General features: G+C 43.0%; 1 pseudogene; it reads right to left on the reverse strand.

Annotated features, from left to right (window-relative positions):
- Nucleotides 1-1,756: 1,756 nt before the first annotated feature.
- On the reverse strand, nt 1,757-25,557 carry LOC121561115 (annotated as a pseudogene).
- Between the last annotated feature and the right edge of the window lie 2,307 nt (nt 25,558-27,864).

Here is a 27,864-nt window from a genome sequence, read left to right on the forward strand (position 1 = left end):
CTAAGAAGGTTAAATGTGAATCAATCCGTTTTGCAGTCCTTTTTATAAATGTCTGATTGAGCTTGTCATCACATTTAGTATAGTTGTCTGGTTTGGCTCGCTCACATGGGCAAGTCAAAATATCTTGAGAGATGTGCAGGTCAGTGGAAAGATTGTAGGAGGAAAAGCGCTCGCAAGAGGGGGAAAGAAATAGCTTTGGATTTTTACCGGCATCAGTATGGCTGTTACTGTACATCTGTTATATATTTACTATAGTTTTGCTACAACTGAAGTTCCTTCTGCGAAACTTAAAGTGATTCTATTTAATCTGTCTTTTTATTCCTTGTAGGCCTAAGTTTTTCCTCAATTTGATGTTACATTTTACTTTACTCATCTCTTGCTTATTCCTTTTGCTTTCTTCCCTCTGCACAGCAGCATATTTCAAAGTATCTTGTCTGATAGTTCTCTCCATGTGTCCTTAACTTTGAATTGAACCAAGTATACTTTTAGTAACTGCATACAGATCAGGTACCTGCTTTTATTGGGTATAGGCATCTATGCATGTAAAACATTTCTCCTTGTTTTTGACATCATTGCCATGGGACATTGTATTGGCCAATAATTGTCTATTTGCAATCTGGTTAAGGTAAAGACAGATCAACCAAATTACAACCAGCTGAAGATGTCTTTTTCATGACTACATCAAGACTGGACCTCTATACCAGGCGGTGTCAGAGGAAGGCCCTCAAAATTGTCAAAGACTCCAGCCACCCTAGTCATAGACTGTTCTCTCTGCTACCGCACGGCAAGCGGTACCGGAGTGCCAAGTCTAGGTCCAAAAGACTTCTCAACAGCTTCTACCCCCAAGCCATAAGACTCCTGAACAGCTAATCATGGCTACCCGGACTATTTGCACTGCCCCCCCACCCCATCCTTTTTACGCTGCTGCTACTCTGTTCATTATTTATGCATAGTCACTTTAACTCTACCCACATGTACATATTACCTCAACTACCTCAACTAGCCGGTGCCCCCGCACATTGACTCTGCAACGGTACCCCCCTGTATATATAGCCTCCCTACTGTCACTTTATTTTACTGTATATATAGCCTCCCTACTGTCACTTTATTTTACTTCTGCTCTTTTTTTCTCAACACTTTTTTTGTTGTTGTTTATTCTTACTTTTTTTGTTTAAAATAAATGCACTGTTGGTTAAGGGCTGTAAGTAAGCATTTCACTGCAATGTCTGCACCTGTTGTATTCGGCGCATGTGACCAATCAAATTTTATTTGATTTGATTTGATTTGATTTGACTCCCGGGATACGGGAGTCATATTTTGATTGTTATCTGGGTTGTTTTGTCCACTGTTCAGAATCAAATAATTAAAAACATCTTTCTAGAAATGTATAAAAATGACTTATTTTCTATATATCCTGACTATGATGGCATTAACTCCCAATTAGGCCTAGGGACAACTAATACTCACAGCACTGAAATGATGAAAGATCCCTTTCAGTAAGTATGTCAACAGATACGCAATTTGATATGATGCAGGTACTAGTGGGCAAGTCACTTTCTGTCCAGCATGCCTCTGGGCCAGGTGATTATTAGTCAATTTGAGATAAATAACCAATTTAGATTATGGAACATTAAATGTCCTTTTCGTTATGTAGTTCCTGTTTGTAATGGAATCAACAACAACCCTGACGTCTATACCAGACATGGAAAAAACTTTGGCATACAGGTAACATGTTACAAGCAATACACAGAGTGGCAATTTAAATTGACTTTATTCTTCTCATGTTGCATGGAGAATAAAGAAAGGCTAAAGCACTACAGTCAATAGATTTTCAGAAAGGTCCATCCGAGAGCTTCACTCTTCATCATGTCCTTTCTGTGACAAAGAAGATAAATAAAGGTTGAGAAAATGTTCTTCTGTATTTTCTGAAAAATGTCTGATTAAATACTGTTCTTCATGTAAATCTTACCATCAACTATTCCAATAAATCATTTATAAAAAACAATTTTGCTTGCCATAGTACAGAAAGTGACCACTGAAACCAAGATATGCTTTTGAAATTATGTTTCTGAACAATAATCCAATTCATATTTGATCCTGTCCTATACAATATTCAAAATATATATATAGAATGTGAATAATAGTATGGCTGTTGGACATCAAATACTTACAGAGCTATTGAGGTAGAGGCGGTTGTCATACCGAGGGAATTTACAAATTATGAATATTTTCATTAAAATAACTGACCTGGGAGTCAGCATCACAACTCTTGGCCTCACTCCTCATCCTTTCCCTTCTGTGACAGAGAAGATAGATGGATTATTAGAAGATTTGAATACTACTGTGTAAAGGAAAATATTTTATCCTGCCATATACTGTGTCCTTAAAATATATAATAATAATAATAATAATAATAATAATATGCCATTTAGCAGACGCTTTTATCCAAAGCGACTTACAGTCATGCGTGCATACATTTTTTTTTTTTGTGTATGGGTGGTCCCGGGGATCGAACCCACTACCTTGGCGTTACAAGCGCCGTGCTCTACCAGCTGAGCTACAGAGGACCATGATGGGAAACTTCAACAGGTATGTGTATTATGGTATGGAATACACTATGAACATCATGCTGTCCCCATACAGATACTAAACATGTATTCGCTGCTCTGGCACCCCAGTGGTGGAACAAGCTACCCCATGACGCCAGGACAGCGGAGTCACTGACCACCTTCCGGAGACACTTGAAAACCTACCTCTTTAAGGAATACCTGGAATAGTATAAAAGTAATCCTTCTACCCCCCCATTAAAAAAAGTAATAATAATAATTATTATTATTATTATTTGGGTGGTTGTCCCACTGGCAATCATAAGTTGAATGCACCAATTTGTAAGTTGCTCAGGATAAGAGCGTCTGCTAAATGACGTAAATGTAAATGTATCTGATTCTCTTTACTGTGTAATAGCCAACTCTAAGAGTTTACCAAATGTTTAAAAGGAGCAATAACGTCCAATTAAAGAATAAAAAAAACACTAATACATTTTGCTCTTCAACTACAGTATTACAGAAATGAGTTACAACTGTTAAAGCTGTTTGCCGCACAGATTCAAGGAGTGATCTAAAACAATTCTAGATTTAGCCACAATTAAAAGGGAACTCCTCTCAAAAAACATTATCAGCTATGTTGGTCCTCGTCCGGAGGTATTATTGATATCATTTTTCTATATTTTAAATACAACGATTTAGCCAAAATGTTCATGGAAAATAAATCCATGACACCATTCTGACTATTAGCATTCAATGAAAATGTCCCTTGATCTTGTCCTGTATAGTTTTAGAACACAATATATGGCAGCAAATGAATAAACATGCATTGTTATCAATTATGAATAACAATATATATAATGATAATATGAATAGCTAGTTGATGAAATATGCCTTAATGCTTATCAAAGTTAAGGCTTTTTTCGTGTACAGTGCCTTGCGAAAGTATTCATACCCCTTGGATTTCTTCACATTTTATTGTGTTACAAAGTGGGATCAAATTTGATTGTTTATTAATACAAATTGTTTACTAAAATATAGTTGTGGCATTAATATTCAGCCCCTTTGTTTAGGCACGCCTAAATCATTTCAGGAGTAACATTTGGCTTAACAAATCACATAATATGTTACATCGACTCACTCTGTGTGAAATAGGGGTTGACATGACGTTTTTTAAGACTAACCCTTCCTCTATCCCCCATACATACATCTGCAAGGTCCCTCAGTCAACTATTGAATTTCAAGCACAGATTTAACTACACAGACCAGGGAGCTTTTCGAAAGCCTGCTAAAGAGGTGCAGTAATTGGTAGATGGGTAACAATAACAAATCAGACATTGAATATCTTTTCAAGCATGGTCAAGTTAATATTTTATGCTGTGGATTATGTATTAAACCATCCAGACACATCAAAGTCGTCCTTCTGAACTGAGCTGCAGGACAGGAATGAAACAGCTCAGGGGTGTCAACATTTGGCCATAGGTGATTTAAAACAAGTTACAGAGTTCAATGGCTGTGATGGGAGAAAACTGAGGATGGATCAACAACATTGTAGTGACTCCACAATAATTACATAAAAGAAAAATACAAATATACAGAACAAAATGAATACTACAAAAATAAAAAACACAGCAAAGGAATATACTTTTTTTGCCTAAATGCAAAGCTGTATGATTGGGGCAAGTTACAGTTTTGACTTAAATCGGCTTGAAAATGTATTGCAAGACTTGAAAATTGCTGTCTAGCCATGATCCCTAACATCTTGACAGAGCTTGAATAATTATGAACAGAATAATGGGCTAATATTGCACAATCCAGGTGTATAAAGCTCTTAAAGACTTACCCAAGAAGACTGACAGCTATAATCCCTGCCAAAGATGTATTGACTCAGGGAGCTGAACACTTCCATTTCTATTCATCTTTGACATTACAGAGTATGCATAGATTGTGTGTGTATTTTGTGTAGATCCTTGACAAAAAATTACAGTTAAATCTATTTTAATTCCACTTTGTAACACAATAAAATGTGAAGAAATCCAAGGGGTATCAATACTTTTCCAAGGCACTGTACATTGGGACACTACAGTACAAGGGAAGTCTGCAAATGATCCTTTAGAACTCTTGAAAAAGTAACTTTACTGACCTTGGAGCCGGCATCACGACTCTTGGCTCTCATCTTATTGACCTGAGACTCAGCAATATCAGCCCTCTCTTCTGCCTCATCCAGTTCATGCTGAATCTTACGGAACTTGCCCAAATTGGCATTGGCTTGTTCCTCCTGTGAAAAATGTTAAATATAATTAAAGTTTCTAGAATACAAAATTTTTTTGAAATTTACAGATGCATCGGTTGGATGATAGAAGGTTACTTACAGCCTCCTCTGAAGTTCTCTTGTAGGATTTGACCTTCAGCTGCAGTTTGTCCACCAGGTCCTGCAGACGGCTCAAATTCTTACGGTCTTCCTCAGTCTGCACACAAAAAGAAGGGAAAAAATAGTAATACTGTATATGTATCTTACATGTGATTCTGAGCATCTTAAAGTTAATTGTGCACTGTCAACTTAAAGTTTATGATGTACCTGGTATGTGAGCTCCTTGATGCGTCTCTCATATTTACGGACTCCTTTCACAGAATCACTGCTCCTCCTTTGCTCCATTTCCACTTCACTCTCTAGCTCTCTCACCTAGAAAGATATGATCAACGTTAACACACCATTTCCAATTACATTGTTAGTTACCAGTACTTTCAATATTGAAGCTAGAAATATGACTAGAAATATGAAATGTGACATTGAATTAATAGAAGAGAATGTAGCTTAGACACATACTCTGGCCTCCAGCTTCTGGATCTGCTTCTTGCCACCCTTCATGGCGATTTGTTCAGCTTCATCCAGGCGGTGCTGCAGGTCCTTGATGGTCTGCTCCATGTTCTTTTTCATGCGCTCCAGGTGAGCACTGGTGTCCTGCTCCTTCTTCAGCTCCTCTGCCATCATGGCAGCATCAGTAATGGCCTTCTTGGCCTTTTCCTCAGCATTTCTGCACTCCTGCACAGCCTCCTCCACTTCATTCTGAAGCTGGGATGTGTCCCCCTCCAGCTTCTTCTTCTGGCTCAGTAGGCTGGTGTTCTACACATGTTTATGACAAATTATTTGTATATTACCTCTACATACCTCAAGTAGCAGACATTTAAAGATGGAATCCGTAGTAGGGGAAACAGCGGCAACCGCCATGGTTATTGTTTTTGTTTTGTTGACAAAGCAGAGTAGAGGAGCATCACACAACATGTTACAGTACATTTTCTGCTGTTTTATCGTGCTTGCAATGATATCCAAACGGAAAAAAACAGTGTTTGTCATTTGCAGTAACTTTTGTTGTTGTAATATCGCAAACAGACGTGGCAGTTTCACCATTAAGGATTCCAGCTTTAAGGAGAACACTAATTGTTCTATGTTACTGTCTTACCTGCGAGTGGAGCAGCTGAACTCTCTCACTAACATCCAGCAGTTCCTGCTCAGCAAGTTTGCGGCCTCTTTCAGTCTGCTCCACCAGGGCTCTCAGCTCATCCAGTTCAGCCTGAATCAGGTTGTTGCGTCTCTCCACAATGGCAATGTTCTCCTTCAGGTCATCATTGTTACGAAGAGCATCATCCAGCTGCAGTTGAGAATCCTGTAGAGAGAATTGATTTTACTATATTTATTGTATTGTTTCACAGTGTGGTTTGGCTTTTTCTGAATGCACAAGCAATGTTTTTAATTCAATGGTGTGTAAGTAATACCTTCAGATGGGAATGGAGACCCTTAAGTTGCTTCTGGGCCTCGGATGCCTGCCTGTTGGCCTGGCTGAGCTGAATCTCCATCTCATTGAGATCTCCCTCCATCTTTTTCTTCAGCCTGAGAGCTTCGTTCCTGCTGCGAGTTTCTGACTCCAGGGAGCTTTGCAGGGTATCCACAACTCTCTGCTGGTTCCTCTTATTCATCTCCATTTCTTCATCCTTCTCCACCATCTTCCGTTCAATGTCAGCTTTCACCTGACTGAACTCCAGCTGAGCTCTCAGGATCTTGCCCTCCTCATGTTCTAGGGAGGCCTATGAGAACACAGCCACCCATAGTTTGTAAAATCTTGGTTAAATTCTGGTACTTTCACAATCTGTAAATGTTTTCTATTCTCACCTCAGCTTCCTCTAGAGCAGACTGTATCTCAGCCTTCTCCTGCTCTAGCTGTTTACGGATCTTCTCCAGCTCATGGATGCTCTTTCCTCCCTCACCAAGCTGCTCAGTCAGGTCAGAAATTTCCTCTGTGGAAAAATATAGTTGTACATCAGAATATTTTTGGGATAACTGATCTCTATAACATATAAATATTTTATTGACTAAGTTATATAGGCCATTAATTATTATGCTCTAACCTTGGAGGTTCTTGTTCTCCCTCTTCAGGGTCTCCAGATGATCCAGAGACTCCTCATAAGAGTTCTTGAGTTTGAAGAGTTCAGTGTTGAGAGATCTGGCCTCTTTCTGGGAGCTCTCCAGCTCAGTCTGAGACTCCTCAAACTTCTGCTTCCACTCAGCCAGGACCTGAAAATCATACAGGTATTTTAAGTAGTTTGAATACAGTGTATGATTAAGTACTTTATTGTCCATTAACTTACAGAGAACGAAAATGTGTCTTTATGCTCCCAAGCCAACCCCCTGAGACACACAAGGGCTGGAAGCAATGGGTTATGGGGTTAAGTGCCTTGCTCAAGGCCACAACGGCAGGTGATGGTAGGATGTAGGATGATGCCAGCAATCCTACGGCTGCCAGCTCACTCCGCACCAGGTTTTCTGGCTAGATTCTCTAACCACTGGGCCAGTGGTTCCCAACCTTTTTTGAATCATGGCACACTTTGACGGGATAAAACATTCTGCAGCCTCCCGAGTGGCTCAGCGGACTAAGGCACTGCTTCGCAGTGTTGTGGCATCACTACAGCCTTGGGGTTCGATCCCAGGCTGTGTCACAACCTGCCGTGATGGGAGTCCCATAGGGCGGTGCACAATTGGCCCAGCGTCATCCGAGTTAGGGGAGGGATTGGCCGGGGGGGATTTACTTGGTCATCGTGCTCTAGCGACTCCTTGTGGCGGGCCGTTTCTTGTAGTTGGCCACCAGGTTTGCACACATCTCAGGAGGGATTTTGTTCCACTCCTCTTTGCAGATCTTCTCCAAGTCATTAAGGTTTCGAGGCTGACGTTTGGCAACTCGAACCTTCAGCTCCCTCCACAGACGTTCTATGGGATTAAGGTCTGGAGACTGGCTAGGCCACTCCAGGAACTTAATGTGCTTCTTCTTGAGCCACTCCTTTGTTGCCTTGGCCATGTGTTTTGGGTCATTGTCATGTTGGAATACCCATCCACGACCCATTTTCAATGCCCTGGCTGAGGGAAGGTGATTCTCACCCAAGATTTGATGGTACATGGCCCCGTCCATCGTCCCTTTGATGCGGTGAAGTTGTCCTGTCCCCTTAGCAGAAAAACACCCCCAAAGCATAATGTTTCCACCTCCATGTTTGACGGTGGGGATGGTGTTCTTGGAGTCATAGGCAGCATTCCTCCTCCTCCAAACACGGCGAGTTGAGTTGATGCCAAAGAGCTCGATTTTGGTCTCATCTGACCACAACACTTTCACCCAGTTCTCCTCTGAATCATTCAGATGTTCATTGGCAAACTTCAGACGGCCCTGTATATGTGCTTTCTTGAGCAGGGGGACCTTGCGGGCGCTGCAGGATTTCAGTCCTTTACGGCGTAGTGAGTTACCTATTGTTTTCTTGGTGACTATGGTCCCAGCTGCCTTGAGATCATTGACAAGATCCTCCCGTGTAGTTCTGGGCTGATTCCTCACCGTTCTCATGATCATTGCAACTCCACGAGGTGAGATCTTGCATGGAGCCCCAGGCCGAGGGAGATTTACAGTTCTTTTGTGTTTCTTCCATTTGCGAATAATCGCAGCAACTGTTGTCACCTTCTCACCAAGCTGCTTGGTGATGGTCTTGTAGCCCATTCCAGCCTTTTGTAGGTCTACAATCTTGTCCCTGACATCCTTGGAGAGCTCTTTGGTCTTGGCCATGGTGGAGAGTTTGGAATCTGATTGATTGATTGCTTCTGTTGAAAGGTGTCTTTTATACATTAACAAGCTGAGATTAGGAGCACTCCCTTTAAGAGTGTGCTCCTAATCTCAGCTCGTTACCTGTATAAAAGACACCTGGGAGCCAGAAATCTTTCTGATTGAGAGGGGGTCAAATACTAATTTCCCTCATTAAAATGAAAATAAATTTATAACATTTTTACATGCGTTTTTCTGGATTTTGTTGTTGTTATTCTGTCTCTCACTGTTCAAATAAACCTACCATTAAAATTATAGACTGATCATTTCTTTGTCAGTGGGCAATCGTACAAAATCAGCAGGGGATCAAATACTTTCCTCCCTCACTGTACTCATTCAAGGGTTTTTCTTTATTGTTACTATTTTCTACATTGTACAATAATAGTGATGACATCAAAACTATGAAATAACACATATTGAATCATGTAGTAACCAAAAAAGTGTTAAACAAATCAAAATATATTTTAGATTTGACATTCTTCAAAGTAGCCACCCTTTGTCTTGATGACAGCTTTGCACACTCTTGGCATTCTCTCAACCAGCTTCATCAGGTCGTCACCTTGAATGCATTTCAATTAACAGGTGTGCCTTGTTAAAAGTTAATTTGTGGAATTTCTTCTTTCTTAATGCGGTTGAGCCCATCAGTTGTGTTGTGACAAGGTAGGGTTGGTATACAGAAGATAGCCCAATTTGGTAAAAGACCAAGTCCATATTATGGCAAGAACAGCTCAAATAAGCAAAGAGAAATGACAGTCCATCATTACGTTAAGACATGAAGTTCAGTCAATCCGGAGAATTTCAAGAACTTTGAAAGTTTCTTCAAGTGCAGTCGCAAAAACCATCAAGCGCTATGATGAAACGATTAGTTACCGGAGTGTAACTCCAGTTCTATGAGTGGAGCGGAGCCCCATAGGACTTAAGGCCCTGCCGACCCTCTCTAGTCTCGCTGAAGATAAATATCTCGGGAGGCTGATTGAGGGGAGGCATCCCCTCTTATAGGGACACCTGTACTCCTATTGGCTGCAGGTGTGTGCATAATTTTGTCTCAGGCTGATGCTGCCTTAGGGCAGTGGGTAAACCAATAGGAGCAGAGCTCCCCTATGGGGCTCCGCTCCACTCATAGAACTGGAGTTACACTCCGGTAACTAATCGTTCTATATCGTGGAGCTCCGCCCCATAGGGGGAGCTCTGCTCCTATTGGTTTAAGGCGGAGCGTAGCGCTCCAAAATGTACTCCCTGCCGAGCCCAACACTTCCCATCGAAATGAAAAGGTCAGGCCTAGCAATGGCTGCAAACCAAGTCCCGCAGTACTGTGACCACTGTAACCTTACAAGTGTCACCATATACTGCGTCATCGGTTAAAAACCCGCCCCACCTAGTCCAATGGCAACACCAATGACTAGTGGGCAGATCACCAGAATATAAGCCATACTAATCTGTACTAGCAGATAGATGGTACCTCATATCCTGTTACAATACTACCGACCACTAATGGAATGACACAACGTGTCACTCTACATTGTGTATACGTTAGGCCGCCTCACTCAATCAATGGAACTCCAGAAATTAGTGGGCAGTTCCCAGAACATGATTCATACTAATCTGAACCAGCAGATAGATGACATCACATTCCGTCAAATAAACATGACCGGTCTAATAGCATCGTAACCAAGTTACTACTATTATCCCTCATCATGCCGCCCCACTCCAGTGAATCACTGGTGGGCAGATCAATACATGCCCTCTACTGTACTGAAACCTGTCAGTCAGGAGTCATGCCAAAAATATGTCCTTCTATCAGAAGCGGACCTGATAGAGACCTTGTCTCTACAGTCCTGCATTCCTCTCCATTTAGCTCAAAGTCTCCCTTCAGCCACGCTGAGTACAGACTGAGCCAAAGAGTTAGAAGACATATCCAAGAGATAGAAACTGATAAATGGAGACGGTGTTGACCATGACGCCGCTCTACATATATCCTCTACCCCTGTTCCTCTGAAAAGGGCAGTAGAAGCTGCTACTTCACGAGTGGAGTGAGCTCTGATACCCTGAGGCAATTGTCGCCCCGCTGCCTCGTAAGCTGTCTTAATGCCCTCACAAAGCCAATGAGACAGACGCTGTTTCGAAAGTGGTCTCCCTAGTGCAGCCGCACCGTGACACACAAACAGCTGAGGCGATGACCTAATCGCTGCTGTGCGCTCAACGTAACACGCCAAGGCGCGTACCGGGCACAGGGCGATGGAGCCTTTTCCTCACTCCTCTCTCTATGAGGAGGAGGAGAAAAGGCCCACAGCTCCACGGTCTGTGATCTATATGAACTCCTAATAACCTTCGGCACAAATGCCGGGTTAGGACGTAACACCGCTCTGCTCAGATCGCCATTAATGGCTAGGCAGTCGGGTCTCGTCGAAAGAGCACACAAATCACTAACACGCTTAGCCGTAGTCAAAGCGAGCAACAGTGCTGTCTTAATAGACAGCATCTTGAGGGGTATTTGATTCAATGGCTCGAACGGCGACTTACATAGCGCTTCGAGTACCAAAGCCAAATCCCACTGAGGAAGCGTGGCTCTAGGTGTTGGCCTAAGCCGCCGCGTTCCTAAAAGGAAACGTTTCACTAGAGGGTGGCTAAAGACATTGTCTCTGCCAAACCCCTCATGACAAGCTGAAATCGCCGCGAATAGATCCACCTCGGCTCTCCCGAACTGTTCCCAAATTTGGAGAAGGTTGATGTGGCGACTCGAAGGAGGCCACACACCTCCTATCGCTTGGGTCTGACATGTCCCTCCCCATACACTGGGATGTAGGAGGACACTTTGCCTATCGGGACTCCGTGCGTGAGAACGCGCGAGTTTCTCCAATAGTTCAGATCTGCACTGAGCGAGAGGGGAACCACCACCAACCGATGACGTTGATGCACTGGGTCTAGTCTTAGTTGGGCGAACCATCGCTGTATCCTGCGCATGTGCAGGAGTCCCAGCAGAACCACAGAGTGGGCTGACGACATGAGACCCAAGAGTGACATGATCGACAGCGCCGTCACCGTGTGATTCGGACGACACTTCCTCAGGGCTAGCAACAAGGCTACCCTTCGAGGGTCCGAAATTCGAGCCCTCATCGTTACAGTGTCTAGCTGTATCCCCAGGTAGACAATCTGATGACTGGGCCAGGGGGCGCTCTTTTTCCAATTCACAGCGAACCCCAGACGTGTGAGATGAATCACTGTCTGTGTTGTGTGAGTGAACGCCAGCTCTGCTGACGGGGCGAGAACCAGTAGGTCGTCTAGGTAGGCTAATAGCCGTATTCCCTGACGACGCAACGGTTCCAATGCCGCCTCCACACACTTGGAAAATGTGCGAGGTGCCAGGGCGTACCCAAATGGCATCCTCGTGTATTCGTACGCCACCCCTTGAAAGGCGAATCGCAGAAACTTCCTGTGACGCGGCTGTACCGGCACATGAAAGTACGCGTCCTTTAGGTCTATGCTCGTACAAAAGTCTCCCTTCTGGACACATTCCAGTAGACGTTTTGTCGTTAGCATTCGAAAGGGCATTTTGGTTACGCTCTCGTTGAGAATGCGTAAATCCAATATCGGCCTCATTCCCCCCGTCTTTTTGGGCACCAGGAAGTAGGGCGAATATAGCCCCTTGTTCCTTTGCTCATGGGGAACCACTGTGACCGCCTCCTTCGCCAAAAGTTCCGTAATCTCTGAAACCAGAGCGGCCACTTTTTCTGGCGTTTTCATCACCGTCTCCACCACTCCCCTGAACGGGGGTGAGGTCCGATGGAATTGGAGAGCATAACCCTTCTGCAACGTCTGTTCTAGCCAGCGTGAGAGGGTGCAGCTTCGCTGCCACTGCCAGCAATGCAGAGAAAGTGGCCGAGCGCGAAGCTGTGGTACATTCAGTAGGAAGGACCTGTATTCCTCTATGGCCCTTGCCGCCGCTGTTCCTCGACACTGAGGAGGTGGAACAGCCCAAGGCGGGCCTCCCATGAAAGGGAGAGGAAACATTGGTGCGTTCTGAACCCAAAGGGGGGGCAGAAACGTCGGTTAATCTCGTAACCGTCGAATTCCTGCCCTCCGTGAACGCAGCACGGGTCTGAATTGCACTGACCGAGGCCACAGCCTGCGACAGGGCACCATCCCCAGTAAGCGATTGCGTCATCGTAGATGTCTGCAATTCGCTATTAGAGCCCCTCACTACAACACTCCTAGGAGTCTGTAATATGAGGTCTCTATGAGGTAACCCAAGGCGGCGCCTTGATACCTTCTTAGTCTTCACCTTCTGTGTGTGTTCAACTCTGCACCTCTGGTGGGTTGAATCACTCTCAGTGTGAGTATTAGCGCGTTCTGTGAGAAGTGGGGGCTCAGATACGTCAGTTATTCCCGTAACCTTCGAAATCCGGCCCTCCGTGAACGCAGCGTGGGTCTGAATCGCACTAACCGAGACCCTAGTCTGCGATAGTGCGCCATCCCCAAACCGTGGCTGTGTCCTCATGTCAACTGACTGAGGCTGTAGCCTGCTATGAGAGGCACTCACTACAACACTCCTTGGAGTCTGTAATGTGAGGTCTCTTTGAGATATACCAAGACAGCGTCTCGGTATCTTTTCTCCTTTCACCTCCTGTGTGCGTTCAGCTCTGCACCTTCGGTGGGCTGAACTACGCTCAGTGTGGTGAGTGATGGCGCGTTCAGAGAGAAGTGGGGGCGCCGATACACTGGGCACCGTCGTGACCGTGGTAATCGGGCCCTCCGTGAACGCAGCATGGGTCTGAATCGCACTAACAGAGACCTTGGTCTGTGATAGTGCGCCATCCCCAAATAGCGACTGCGTCATCATGTCAGAATCTGACAGAGACTGCTGTCTGCTCTGTGACGCACTTCTTATTGAAGTGTTATGTGTACCTACTCTAACTGCCTGTTCAGCAACGCACCCCTGGTGGGCTAAACGGCGTTTAGAGTGGTAGGTGAGAGAGGGTGAGATTTGAACGCTCTCGGACGTATTATGGAAAAGGGGCTCTTTTTGACAAAGTCAGGTGGAGCCAACTCTTTATTACATACATCAACAACAGCATAAGCATCATCACCCATCCCTTCAACCGAAGGGGTGGGGGAAACAGTGGTCGCGTTCAAAGATGACGTGACCTCCATCCGCTCCCCGCGTCCCATCATGTGCGCCTCCTCTTGTGGCCTCCCTTTGGGGGCCCAGGTCGGCGTCTTCACCACCTCCCTTGCCGGCTGCAACGGGGCCACCGTGGCTACTGGGGGGCTGGGCCCGCTCTCCTGCCTCCTGTGGCCGCCGACTGGTGCCGGATACGCCGCCTCGCCGTAGACCCTTGTCTACTCTGGGGGCGGAAGTCGATGGTCCTTGTGACGGCGCAGGGCCTCAACCTCCTTGCCAATGGCAAGTGTCTGGCCAACTGCTTCTTCTCCTCGTCCAGTCTTGAAAACCTCTCCGTCGCCTCCTTGACGGCGACTCCGAAAAGTCCGTCGTCAGAGAGGGGGCGTTCAAGAGGGACGCCCTGTCTGCTTCCTTCATGGTCGTCAAAGACAACCAGAGGTGTCACTCCGCGACCACCGAGGTGGCCATGGACCTCCCCGAGCAGACGGCCGATGCCTGTGTTAGGTGTAGGATGGCGCCAGAAATCCTGGACGCCTCCTCCACCTCCTCTGGCTCCAGCTCTGTCTTACCCGTGGTTAAACGGGACAGAGCGGCTGCCAAGAGGGCAATATTGTTAGCTGCTGCTACAGCTTGGGCTCCCAAATTAAAGGACTTCTCTAACAGCTGCGCTGTGAGGCGGTCCTTTTGAGATGGCAACATGGCTTTTTGGAAGAGGGCCAAGGACTCGAACCCGGTACGAGATAGGCTGCCATGGCGCTCTCTAACCTGGGGATTCCTTTGTTTTGGCCCTGGAACCTTCCCTCCACTCTAGTGAATGGGAGGTACGTTTTAGCCAGCGAACGCACCGCTAAAGGTGCCTCCCATGAGCCCTCGACGTATTTGGCCAATGAAGGCATGGCAGGAGCCAATGGCTCTGCCGCTCTTCTTGGCCTGGAGTACGGGCCGCCCTCCATTAAATCAACCTCCGGGGCGGAGGGAATAGGGGGCAGCGGTATCTCCAACCGTCTGGCAGCTCTCTCTATGAGACCCGGAAAATCCGCTCTCAGAGATGCTGCAGCGAAGGACAGGGCTTCTGATTTCTCAGAGCCCGTGTCGTCATCGCCATAGGAACTACCAGCCCTCTCTCTATCCAAAGGATAGGGGGGCTTGAAGGTATGAGGGACGGGGTCTGACTGTTGCATTAGAATGTCAGCCTCATCCTCAAAGTCCCTATCGTCCCCTGAGTCTGCGCGGTCAGATGACGCCTCTGAAGCAGAGGCTAAAATCGACAGCACGTCCTCTAGGGGGATATCCTCCCTAAAAAACGCCCAACGCTGCTTCCTCTCCTTTACAGAAAGGAGGGCGCAGGAGGCGCAATTAGGGGGACTGCAGACGCCCTCTTTGGCATGCAGGGACCCTAAACACATGAAACATAAGTCGTGGGAGTCACCGGCCGCCATGGAGGAGCATCTGCATTGAGCTCTGTAAAGAGCTTTTGGGGGTGGAAAATCTCCTGGTGTGCTCATTCTAGGACGACGTCGATGAACTGGAAAATCGACGGCGTATCTTTGTCCTGAGTCTTTTCTTCGTGTCTTCTTGGCTTCTTCAGTCTAGTCCAGTCGCTGAAGATAAAGGGGAGGCTGATTGAGGGGAGGCATCCCTCTTATAGGGACACCTGTACTCCTATTGGCTGCAGGTGTGTGCATAATTTTGTCTCAGGCTGATGCTGCCTTAGGGCAGTGGGTAAACCAATAGGGAGCAGAGCTCCCCTATAGGGGCGGAGCTCCACGATATAGAACTGGCTCTCATGAGGACCGCCACAGGAAAGGAAGAAGCCGAGTTACATCTGCTGCAGAGGATAAATTCATTAGAGTTAACTGCACCTCAAATTGCAGCCCAAATAAATGCTTCACAGAGTTCAAGTAACAGACACATCTCAACATCAACTGTTCAGAGGAGACTGCGTGAATCAGGCCTTCATGGTCGAATTTCTGCAAAGAAACCAACACTAAAGCACACCTATAAGAAGAAGAGACTTGCTTGGGCCAAGAAACACGAGCAATGGACATTAGACCGGTGGAAATCTGATGAGTCCAAATTTGAGATTTTTGGTTCCAACTGCCGTGTCTTTGTGAGACGCAGAGTAGGTGAACGGATGATCTCCGCATGTGTGGTTCCCACTATGAAGCATGGAGGAGGAGGTGTGATGGTGTGGGGGTGCTTTACTGGTGACCACACTCAATGAACTGTATAAGGCCATAAGCAAACAGGAAAACGCTTATCCAGAGTGGCCAGGGACTTTAATCGACGGGGCTGTAGTGGAGCAAGTTGAAAGCTTCAAGTTGTGGTCCTCTGTAGCTCAGCTGGTAGAGCACGGCGCTTGTAACGCCAAGGTAGTGGGGTCGAACCCCGGGACCACCCATATACAAAAAAAAAAATGTATGCACGCATGACTGTAAGTCGCTTTGGATAAAAGCGTCTGCTAAATGGCATATTATTATTATTTAAGTTCTTTGGTGTCAACATCACCAACAAACTATCATGGTCCAAACACACCAAGACAGTCGTGAAGGGGCACGGCAAAGCCTATTCCCCTTCAGGAGACTGAAAAGATTTGGCATGGGTCCTCAGATCCTCAAAAGGTTCTACAGCTGCATCCTGACTGGTTGCATCACTGACTGGTATTGCAACCGCACATTGACTCTGTACCGGTACCCCCTGTATATAGCCTCGCTACTGTTATTTTACTGCTGCTCTTTCATTATTTATTATTTGTAATTTTTACTTAACTATTTTTGACTTAACACTTATTTTGTAAGTAAGCATTTCACTGTAAGGTCTACACCTGTTGTATTCGGCGCATGTGACGAATAACATTTGATTTGATTTGAAATCTACGGTGGAGTTGCTTACCAAGAAGACAGTGAATGTTCCAGAGTGGCAGAGTTACAGTTTTGACTTAAATCTACTTGAACATCCTGAAAATTGTTGTCTCACAATGATCAACTACGAATTGAAAGACCTTGAATAATTTTGAAAACAGTAATGGGCAATGTTGCACAATCCAGGTATGGAAAGCTTTTACACTTACCCAGAAAGACTCACAGCTGTAATCCCTGCCAAAGGTGCTTCTACAAAGTAGTGACTCAGGGGTCTTAAAACTCATTTAAAGGAGATCATTCTGTATTTAATTTTCAATAAATGTGCAAACATTTCTAAAAACAAGCTTTCACTTTATTATTATGGGGTATTGTGTGTAGATGGGTGAGAAAAAAAATGTAATTCATCCATTTTGAATTCAGGCTGTAACACAACTAAATGTGGAATAAGTCAAGGGGTATGAATACATTCTGGAAGCACTGTACTCCCAAGCCAAAATTCCATGTGCATTCCAAAGGACACGTTTATAAGTGAGTGTTCCAAAAACGTACCAGTTGAAAACCACTGCACTAGGCTACCTGCCGCCCCTCATGTACTATAACGAAGGCTAATAGGACTTGTGTATTACATATGTTTTTTTCTTACCTTGTCAAAGTTCCTTTGCTTCTTGTCCAGAGAGGCAGCAGCTGCATTGGATCTCTCCACATCCACCATGAGATCTTCAATCTCATTCTGGAGTCTGTGTTTAGTCTTCTCCAGGGATGAACATTTAGCATTTACAGCTTCCACAGCTTCCTCTGCATCCTGCAGACGCTGAGCCAGCTTCTTCCTAGATTGGCATAGATGAGAAACACATTTCAGAACAGCTGACTTTTTTTCTGTCCAAATGGTTGTATAACAGGTAATCCATGTATTATTCATCATGTACATTTGTGTATCGCTCTTTCAGCCAAGGTTCAATAGCCTGAAAAATAAGAGAAAGTAAGAAAACATCCTTACTTTGCGTCCTCAAGCTCTTCAGTCTTCTGGATGGCATCAGTTTCATACTTGGTTCTCCACTGAGCCACCTCAGCATTAGCCTTCGACATGCCACGCTGCAGCTCAGCCTTGGCCTCCTGCTCCTCCTCATACTGCTCCCTCAGCAGATCTGAGTCATGGCGAGCAGACTGCACTGCATGGGCAAGTGCGTTCTTTGCCTGGTAAGGAAATTTGAAAAAGGATCTGTAATTATGCTGGAAGATAAATGTGGTTAGATAAAGGACACTGCATTCTTTGTCTAAATACCTTGACTTCCTCCTCCAATTGTCTCTTGAGGTCTTCAATCTGCTGAATGTTGGACTGCTTACCTCTGGTCAGTTGGGAGACCAGAGAATCCTTCTCCTCCAACTGTCTGGCAAGTTCACCTGTTTTCATGCAATTTAAATTATTTTAAATTATATTACTTAATCTGGTTATTTATTGTGGCTGTTCATGTGAATGTCCAGGTTTTTTGTTAATATACCATTCTCAGTTTGAAGCTTTGCTTTCTGCATGGTGAAATCATTGATGGATCGCTGTCCTTCCTCAGCTTTCGTCCTGTATTCACTCATCTGGTCCTCTAGAGTGCGGCACATTTTCTCCAAGTTTGTCTAAAAGCAGATTTGTTTTTGAATGACAGAACAGCATCACAAGATTAAAAAGCATGTTGAGAAAAAGCATACATTTTCTAGATTGTTCAATGATACCACATACTTTGGACTTCACAATCTGCTCCATGTTGGAGACCACATCGTCCAGCTCCAGTCTGAGCTCACTCTTCTCCTTCTCCAGCTTCTGCTTCACTCTCTGAAGGTTGTCAATCTGTTCTCCCAGGTCAGCTACACTGTCAGCATTTTTCTTTCTCAGAGTGGCAGCTGTAGCCTCATGCTGCAGAGTAGCCTCTTCAAGGTCTCTGCGCATCTTCTGGAAGTCAGCCTCCCTCTTCTTGTTCATCTCAATCTGGGCAGCAGTAGCACCACCAGCCTCCTCCAACCTCTCACTGATCTCTTCTAGTTCTCTGGCCAAGTCTGCCCTCTGTTTCTCCACCTTGGCACGGGCAGCTCTCTCAGCCTCCAGCTCTTCCTCTAATTCCTCAATGCGGGCCTGAAATGGTAGGAATTCAATTTATCTATTCAAAATGTAACTTTAACAAGTACATTTTTTCAACAATTGTCTTGAATTACCTGCAGCTCCTTCAGTTTTTTCTGAAGCTGGGCACCCAAGGCCTGCTCATCCTCAATCTTGCTGTTGAGTTGGCTCATCTCAAAGTCCTTCCTGTTGAGAAGAATATGTATTTTTAGTGTTTTTTATTGAATAATACTTTGTAAAAACTTTTTGATCTGTGATCTTACTTCTTCATTCTCTCCTCCAGCTGCTGCTTGTCATTCTCCAGGTCCATTAGGCTCTCCTGGGTCAACTTCAAGTCTCCCTCCAGCTTTCTCTTGGCTCTCTCAAGGTCCATTCTCACCTTCTTCTCTTGCTCCAGAGACCCTTCAAGCTGATAAAATATATATTGAACAATATTCAGAGTAACCAATTTACTGTAGCCTATTTTGAGGATATAACTAATTTTGTTGTAATTTTTATGAATTCCTATTTGATACTCACATCATCAACTTGCTGTTCCAGTTTGGCTTTGGCCTTGGTCAGCGTGTTGACTTTGTCCTCCTCACTTTGCAAGTCATCCAGCGTTTGCTGATGAGCCTCCTGCAGCGCCTTCTTCTCCTTGGTCAGCTTGGCAATGATTTCGTCCAGAGCTGCCATCTCCTCAGTCAGGTTTTTAACCTAAGGACACAGAACATTGTCATTACACTTTCTAAAACTAATTAATTTGAGTTTTAACAACACAAGAAAGCGTTTACCTTGTTCTCTGTGGCATGCTTTTCCTTCTCCACTTTAGCCAGAGTGAGCTCCAGATCATCAATGTCCTTCTTGAGTTCTGAGCACTCATCCTCCAGCTTCCTCTTCTTAGCAGTTAGCTCTGAATTCATCTCCTCCTCATCCTCCAGTCTTTCTGTCAGCTCTTTGGCTTTGGCCTCAAGCTGGATTTTGCTTTTGATCAGACCCTCACATCTCTCTTCAGCATCAACAATTGTGTCTTCTTGCTGTCAATGTGTCAATATATTGTAAGTATGTCGAATTCTCCAATGCTCAGAAGTTTGTTTGGTGACACTACAAATGATCGACAAATGCTCTACTGATTGTATGTATCTATTTAGCAAATCATGTCTCTTCTCTCTCTTGTTAGCTCTTAGCTAAAAGCTAACTAGAAAGGCCATTTTGACCAAAGATGTGACTGTAGCAAAATAACTGTAGTGCAGTTAAAGTTACTCACAGTTTGGACAGCGAGCTGCAGGTCATTCTTCTCTTGGAGAAGGGACACCATCTTTTCTTCCAGCTCCTTTTTACGGGCTTCAGATTTAGCATAAGCCTCTTTAAGCTTCAGGAATTCTTCTTTCATGTTGGCCATCTCCTTCTCAGTCTCTGCTGACTTCAGCAGAGGTTTGATCTTGAAGTACAGCTTCATCCAGGGCCAATTCTTGACACCCATGAAGGCACGAATGTTCCATTGGATCACAAGCAAGGCATCCCTACAAAATTGTAATAAAATATAGTTAATATAGCCATTCCTCACCCATAACATATTCTCTGCAAAAGTTTAAGCTATTCTCATTTCTACCTGCGGTCAACCATTTTCTGGAACTCAATTCTGGCAAGTAGACCACGTGATCTGGCCTGGAACGCAGTGATTATAAGAGCGAGACGATCGTCTCTCATCTCCTCAAGTAGACCCAGGAGACCAGCCTTGAAGAACACCTAAAGATACACAAAGGAGATAATGTGGTGCTTGGATCGTCTTGTATTTAGTAGGATTGTATTTTTCTGACAGTTGACCATAAATAATTTGAATGTGGTATCCCCCAGATTTACAAATCTTGGCAGTCATGTTTAGATTGCTGATTTCTTGCTTCTGTAAGAAAATGGCACATATTGACCACTATTTTCCCTGTACTGAGCAATTGATTTTACAACTTCAGACCCAGCATGTTGACCAAGAGTTACTAAATTTGGCAAGGTCTTTAAAAGCAGAAAGTCCATCTCAAACAGGATGGCCACTAGGCTTTTAATTGCTACTGTAGATCTGGATCTACGACGTTGAGGCCCTATACCAAGTATAAATGTATATATCTTGACTTGACCCATTTGCCCTAGAGACAGATGACATGAGATAAGCATGATCAGTCATATAGCAGCAGTTATTTCAAGAGGCATTGCTCAGGTTGGCTGGATGGTGGAGTATTGGTAATATACTGCTTAGACCCCATAATTACTGCTACTTTTCCATCCTGCAATTTATGCTGCTTTCGTAACCAAGTGGGAGGTGTGAATTTACCAGTTGTGAAGTCGTAAATACCAGCAGTTGGATGCACGTGCTTTGAACTCATTTAGAAACGCCAAGTGATTAATGGCCTACAAGCTGCGTAATCCATAAACTAAAAGTAACATCCATATTATTAGATTGTTTTTTATAAGTAATGTTTTGTCCGAAAATGCTGTTTTCGAGGTCATTTCCTTAGTAGGTGACGTCAAGAGGTCAGCATATGCAAGAAGTGGGAGCTCAGAATGATAGACGAGTTTCCCACTAGTAATTACCAGTTGGAGGGGAGTTCAAGTGGGTTATTTAGAGTCGTATGTGGTAAATTCCCACTTCCCAGTTGGTTACGAACGCACCATTAGATAATTTACCTTAGTGTGTCCTAATCTGTACTGGGTGTGGTCAATATCCAAAGAGCCCAGCAGTTTTTCTGATGCCTTCATGTTGTCCATGAACTGACCCTCAGGGATAGCTTTTGGATTGAGGATGCGGTATCTGAATTTAAATTAGAAAGCAATTATCTTCAAAATGGAACACCTGAATAGGTAAGCAGTTGAATTTATTTTGGAATGGAAATGAATAATTATTTCTACCTTTGTTTGAAGTCAGCATACAGGATTCTGTTGGGGAAGCCCTTTCTGCAGATCCTGATGCCTTCCAGAACACCATTGCAGCGCAGCTGGTGCATGACCAGAGGATTCTCCATGGCCCCAGGAGTCTTGGTCTCGTTGGGGATGATGCAACGTACAAAGTGGGGGTGAGTAGACCTCAAGTTGGTCATGAGTTTACCCAAGTTCTCCTGTGAGTATGACAAATGTTGAATTTTCCATCAGTGAAGGAGTCTCCAAGTACCTTACAAGTCACAGTGGCATTTAATGCTAACATGCCAATCCACAACATACTGTCATCTCAAATATAGTGCAAATATAATACATTTGTTAATAATCTTCTATGTGAAAACATCCGAAATATATTGATTTAAGCTCAGATTTACCCTGTGCAATGCAGACACAGTCTGGAAGGAAGAGCCTTTCTTCTTTTTTCCTCCAGCCGCTTTTTCTTCAGGTGCTGTATGATAATGAAATAACAATTCAAATATACTATTATTGCTACTATCATATACTGTGGATTGCTATTTATTTTAGTGTGTTGTAGTCTTTGCAGATAGAAACACATAGTACCTGCTTCTGCACCAGCATAGTTTGCAAAGAGGTTGGCCAGGAACTTAAGACTTGACTTCTGGAACAGTCCGACCACAGTCTCATTCAGGGGGTCCTTGTTCTTCACCAGCCAGTTACCAATGTTGTAGTCAACAATGCCAGCATAGTGAACCATGGAGAAATGGGCCTCTGGTTTACCCTTAACAATCCTAGGCTTCTGGAAGCATGCATTTTTGCCCAGATGGTTTTCATACAGCTTAGCTTTGAATGTATTATCACTGGCCTTGGGGAACATGCACTCCTCTTCAAGGATGGACATGATACCCATGGGCTAGTGGAAGGAATGAATGAAAATAAATTAATACTAAGGGAAAAGCATTGTGAATAAATAAAATAATAATTTGTCATTGAAGCACATTTATAAAGATTGCCCTTGTAATGTTTGAAATCTCAAAGAATACTCTGTACACATCATATAAACTACTGCACAACTGAAGCCACCAACCCTTTCAATGAGGTCAATGCAGGCAGCCAAGTCCATGCCAAAGTCAATGAACTCCCAGACGATGCCCTCTTTCTTATACTCTTCCTGCTCCAGCACAAACATGTGGTGGTTGAAGAACTGCTGCAGCTTCTCATTAGTGAAGTTGATGCACAGCTGCTCAAAGGTGTTGAACTGGAAGGGAAGTTCAGTTACTTTATTTTGTCAGCTGTAATGTTTTAGTTAAATCATTTCATGATGTGTCCTTTAAAAAAATCAAATTTACATCAAACACTCACCTCAAAGATCTCAAAGCCAGCAATGTCCAGCACACCAATGTAGTGCTGGCGAGCGTTCTTAGTGTCCAATGTAAGGTTGATTCTTATCACCATCCAGAGGAACATGTTCTCGTAAATTTTCTTTGCCAGTGCACCAATAGAGTAGTACACCTACAAAATATTAAGAAAATAAAATACCAAAACATAGCCTCAACATAAACACATAGGGACAGTTTCCTAGAAACAGATTAGGCCTAGTCCTGGACTATGTCATGAGCACTCTCTCTCAGTGCCATCTGCCTCTGCTTGCCCTCCCGCTGCTTATTCTTAAACTTCATGTTGCCGTAGTGCATGATGGCACCAGTCAATTTATACATGCCATTCTTCTCCTCTTGGGAGAAGCCCAGCACATCAAAGGCATCCTAGTTCCGAATTAAAGGTAATTGTTTTGAATTGGAGAAGGGGTTGGAATATTATTGGATATACAGTATATAGTATGTACATATTTTACTCACATCAGTAGCCATTAGCTCATCTGCATCATTAATGGAAGTTACAGCAATCTCTCCTTGGGAGATGAAGGCATAGTCATAGGGATTGCTGGTGATGAGTAGCATCTCTGAGAAAATAATTGAACAGCTCGAGTTTAATTTGTGTTCATTGGCATTGTGTTATATTATACATAGGCAGGTCGACAAATTAGTCCTAATCGAGTTTAGAAAAACTGCAGCTGGAGATTGTTTTGTGTGCATTGAATTTCAGTGTTGTGTGCTTAAACGACATTTAAATAATTGCACCTTTCTGATGGACAAAGGAAATGTTACGACATAAATCACCAATATTGTGTTGTGAGTTTTACAGTGGAGGGATGGGGGTAGCACACTGCCTGGGCTGGTTACATCATAAGAATTTAATTGGATTTAATCAGAAATATTCAGTTTAATCCAGAATTGACCTCAACCCTACTCAGTTTGATGATTCAATACTCACCCAGCAGTTCTGGTTTCTGTTGGGACAGGATCTGGTAGAAGATGTGATAGTCTCTCTCAGCCTTGAGCTGGAAAGTTACACGTGACTTCTCCAGAAGATCTGATCAGTATGGAAAGTGCTTTTGGTATTAATGTTTTTCCTGTCAAAGAGATCTGTTCAAACCTGGGCAAATTGAGTATTGTACTCACAAGTCTCAATGTCAGCAGACGAAAGCTTCCCAGTGACTCCAAAATGAATTCGGATGAATTTACCCGGAAGTATTGTAAAAGCAGAAATTAATGAGCACATTACATCTGGGTTCAAGTAGTATTTGTTTTCTTTTTGAATACCTTATAACACATAATTGATCTTGCATGGTGTAATGGAACTGATGGAATAGTCCTAAAAGTTTAAATCCCACCTATCTGGTGCACTATGCATGCTCAATCAAACACTGAAAGTATTTAAAAGTAAATAAATAATATTTAAACCCAGCTCTGTTGTACACATACAGTCCCAAAAGGGAAGATTAGCTGATGGACCCTGAGCCAGATTAGTGACGTCATGACATCAAGTAATTATATTGAAATAAAATCCAGATCCTAATAAAATTCAAACACAGAAGATAACAGATAAGTTGAACATGTTTGATAAGATTTAAATGATATTTAAATGCAAACAAAGACCAAACTTACAAATCGGGAGGAGTTGTCATTCCTGATGGTCTTGGCATTACCAAAAGCCTCCAGTGCAGGATTGGCCTGGATGATTTGATCCTCCAGGGTCCCCTACAAACCAACAACCATATAGTGTTAAAATGATGCAATAAAAATCTGTATGAACAAATGTTTTTATTTTGTCAACATATGCTCATTCAGCCATGAAGAATGTTGGGGGAGTGGCAAATGGCGTGGTTTTAGAGATTCAAAGCAAATTTTCTGCAATTCTATACATTTTGCCATGGGGCTGAGATTATTATTTATTCAGTTTTAAAGGTAATTTCCTTCAACAATTCTACACATTATGCCATGGCTTATGCCTTGTTCTTATGCTATCTGAGTGACTCAAACATTATTTTAAAAAATCAATGAGGGCCCCATGACATGACATTTTGGGAATTTTAGATTCTCCCTGATTATTTCGTTTTTATTTTAGTGATTGTTAGTTAAAAAGTCAACAAAAGAAATTGTGGTGGCCACGATTTAGCAGCAGCGGTGCACACATTTGCATTCTATTTTACCTTTTTTCATCTGATGCACTTTTCTTTCCACTAACAGCAGCAATGCTGGCAAAGTACTGGATGACTCTCTTGGTGTTAACAGTCTTTCCAGCACCGGATTCTCCACTGGGATTGAAAATACAAATGTTGATGTCTCAGAAATCCTCTTAATTTGAAATAGCCTCAAATGGATATAACCTTTGGTTGATGTACTTACGTGATAAGAACAGACTGATTTTCCCTGTCTGTTGAAAGAGAAGTATCAGTAAATGTGTCATTTATAAATGTCATTTTTGATGTCAATGTAAATGGAAAGTATATTCTACCTGACAACATGTACTGGTAGGCATTGTCAGAGATGGAGAAGATGTGAGGTGGAGCTTCACTCCTCTTCTTGCCTCTGTATGCATTGACAACAGACTGATCGTACACTGGCAGCCATTTGTATGGGTTGACAGTGACACAGAACAGCCCTGAGTAGGTCTGTGGAAGACGAGGGGGATGCTGCAGATTTAGTTTCATGCATTGAATGAAGGTTTGATTTAATGGAGATATTAGCAGACTGGTCATTACTTACGTAGATCATCCAGGCTGCGTAACGCTCTTTGAGGTTAAACAGCACAGCGGGCGTGCAGGAAGGTGAACATCGCCATGTCCTCAATTTTATCAAACTTTGGCGGGTTCTGGGGGTGGACGTCGCCCTCCTTCACAGTAACAGTCTAAAGGAAAATAAAATGAAATTGTTTTGTTACATTTTCAAGGTGTAGAGGTATTCCATTTGAGACAAATCCTAACTTGAGATTGATTACACACAGTGTTGAATTTTCACAAATTATTCATTTACATGTAATGTCTGATTTGCATGAAAGTTAAAGATCTCAAGTTAGGATTCTGCTTTTTATTATCTCTTGTGAGAATAATTTGAATAGTAAACATTAAAGCGCATAACTCAATTCAGTTAATAAATAAAAGTTCATCAAAACATAGAGTTATCCTAATAGCAAAAATGTATTATCTTATGATTTCCAGAAATGTTTTTTCACCAAAATATTTACCTTTCCAAACTCAGTATCAGCAGTGACTTTAGCCCCATCTCTGCTGGTGATTGTGGCCTTGACGTACTCAACCTCAGGGTCAGGCACATAGCACCTCTCTTATGTCAAAGGGTCTAGTCTGGCATTCCATACGCTCCTTGTCTGACTTACGCAGATAGGACGCTGCGGCGCCAAACTCTGCCATCAAACTGTCCCCCCATTCTTAAACCTGTAAAGGCAGGAACAGAGCATTGAATACATACATATGTACATATTACATACAGTACAGGGATTGAGTTAACGCAGCCCCAAACCTACCATCAACGCGTCCCCCATTCTTAAATCTGTGCAGGTATGTATCTATTATTATTAGGTTGAATTTGCTAAACTTCCCGATTTACATGTGGCTGTCCTCTCACTGTTGCCATGGTTTGTTGTATACTAGGATTCTCATGACAAATATTTCTCAAACTTAAGAAAGCACAACCATTTAGATATTCATACTTTACAGTATTTTTTACAATATCAACCACATTTTGATAGTTTTATATTTTTATTCGTTAATGACAAAGGGAACCATGCATTATTGTGGTAATAATCTTATATCAGTGTAAAGCATTAATATTAAATAACATTAAATACATCAACAACTTTAGGGCTCCTGGGCTGTATTAGTGTTCTCTATGGAACCAGTTTTGGAATGCATAATGTAAATAAAAAATGTGGTCCCAAACATTTTTCCACTAAAGACCTAAGTTAATTGTAAAATGGTATGCTAGTATCACTAAGTATACATATATATTGTATATGAGTAGTATATTGTACCATAGGATAATGGTTATGGACCAAACAATAGAACTTTTAAAATATAAGCCTAAAATAGTGATGACACTGACAACATGTAATTACTGTACAGGAGAGATGTGTTATGCAACATATACAGATGGAGGATTTAATTTGACCTATATTGTCAAAGCAAAACAATCCTGTAGCAACAGGATTGTAACGCTTAGTCCATAATGTTGCTTGATCGGTGGTAGGCTGTTAGCTGGCCAAAAGTAGGCTACATGAAAAGTGAATACTGTTAATATAACCGCCTGTTAGTGTGGGCTTTCAGTTAAATTATGTAAATCACGAAGCTCTTCAGCATTTCGGGCATTGCAGGAAAACTCATCAACAAAAGAGTAGTACATCTGTGCAAGTTGACTAGATTGATGTGTACAGATAAAAATGTTTGCATTACAAATTTGGCAAACTGTTATAATTTTCATGAAACACATTTAAAGACTTCACTCAAACATTATGAGGCATGTTGTAGAACTTATTTTTTTAGAAGATTATGATTTTACCAGTTGTTGGTTACCCCTTGAATACGTATGGTAGAAATAATTTATACTGAAAATGAAACTGACATACAAATACCAATATCAGTCAACTGACCAGTTATGTGTGGTTATAAATATTTTTAGGTCTATAATGATTATCTTTGGCCTCCTCTGCCTATAGCTTACCTCCAGGATGTCGGTGCCTTGTATCTCCCCCTGGTCTGTCTCCCCTGGTCTCCATCACTCTTTATAAAGACTATTATCAGCCGTATATGGAGATGGGCTATGTCATGACATAAATTAGACAGCTTATTTCAAAATATCGTATTTGGGGCTGGAGAGGTGTATACCTC

The sequence above is a fragment of the Coregonus clupeaformis genome, chromosome 7, assembly GCF_020615455.1.
Source record: "Coregonus clupeaformis isolate EN_2021a chromosome 7, ASM2061545v1, whole genome shotgun sequence".
Classification (NCBI taxonomy): Eukaryota; Metazoa; Chordata; class Actinopteri; order Salmoniformes; family Salmonidae; genus Coregonus; species Coregonus clupeaformis.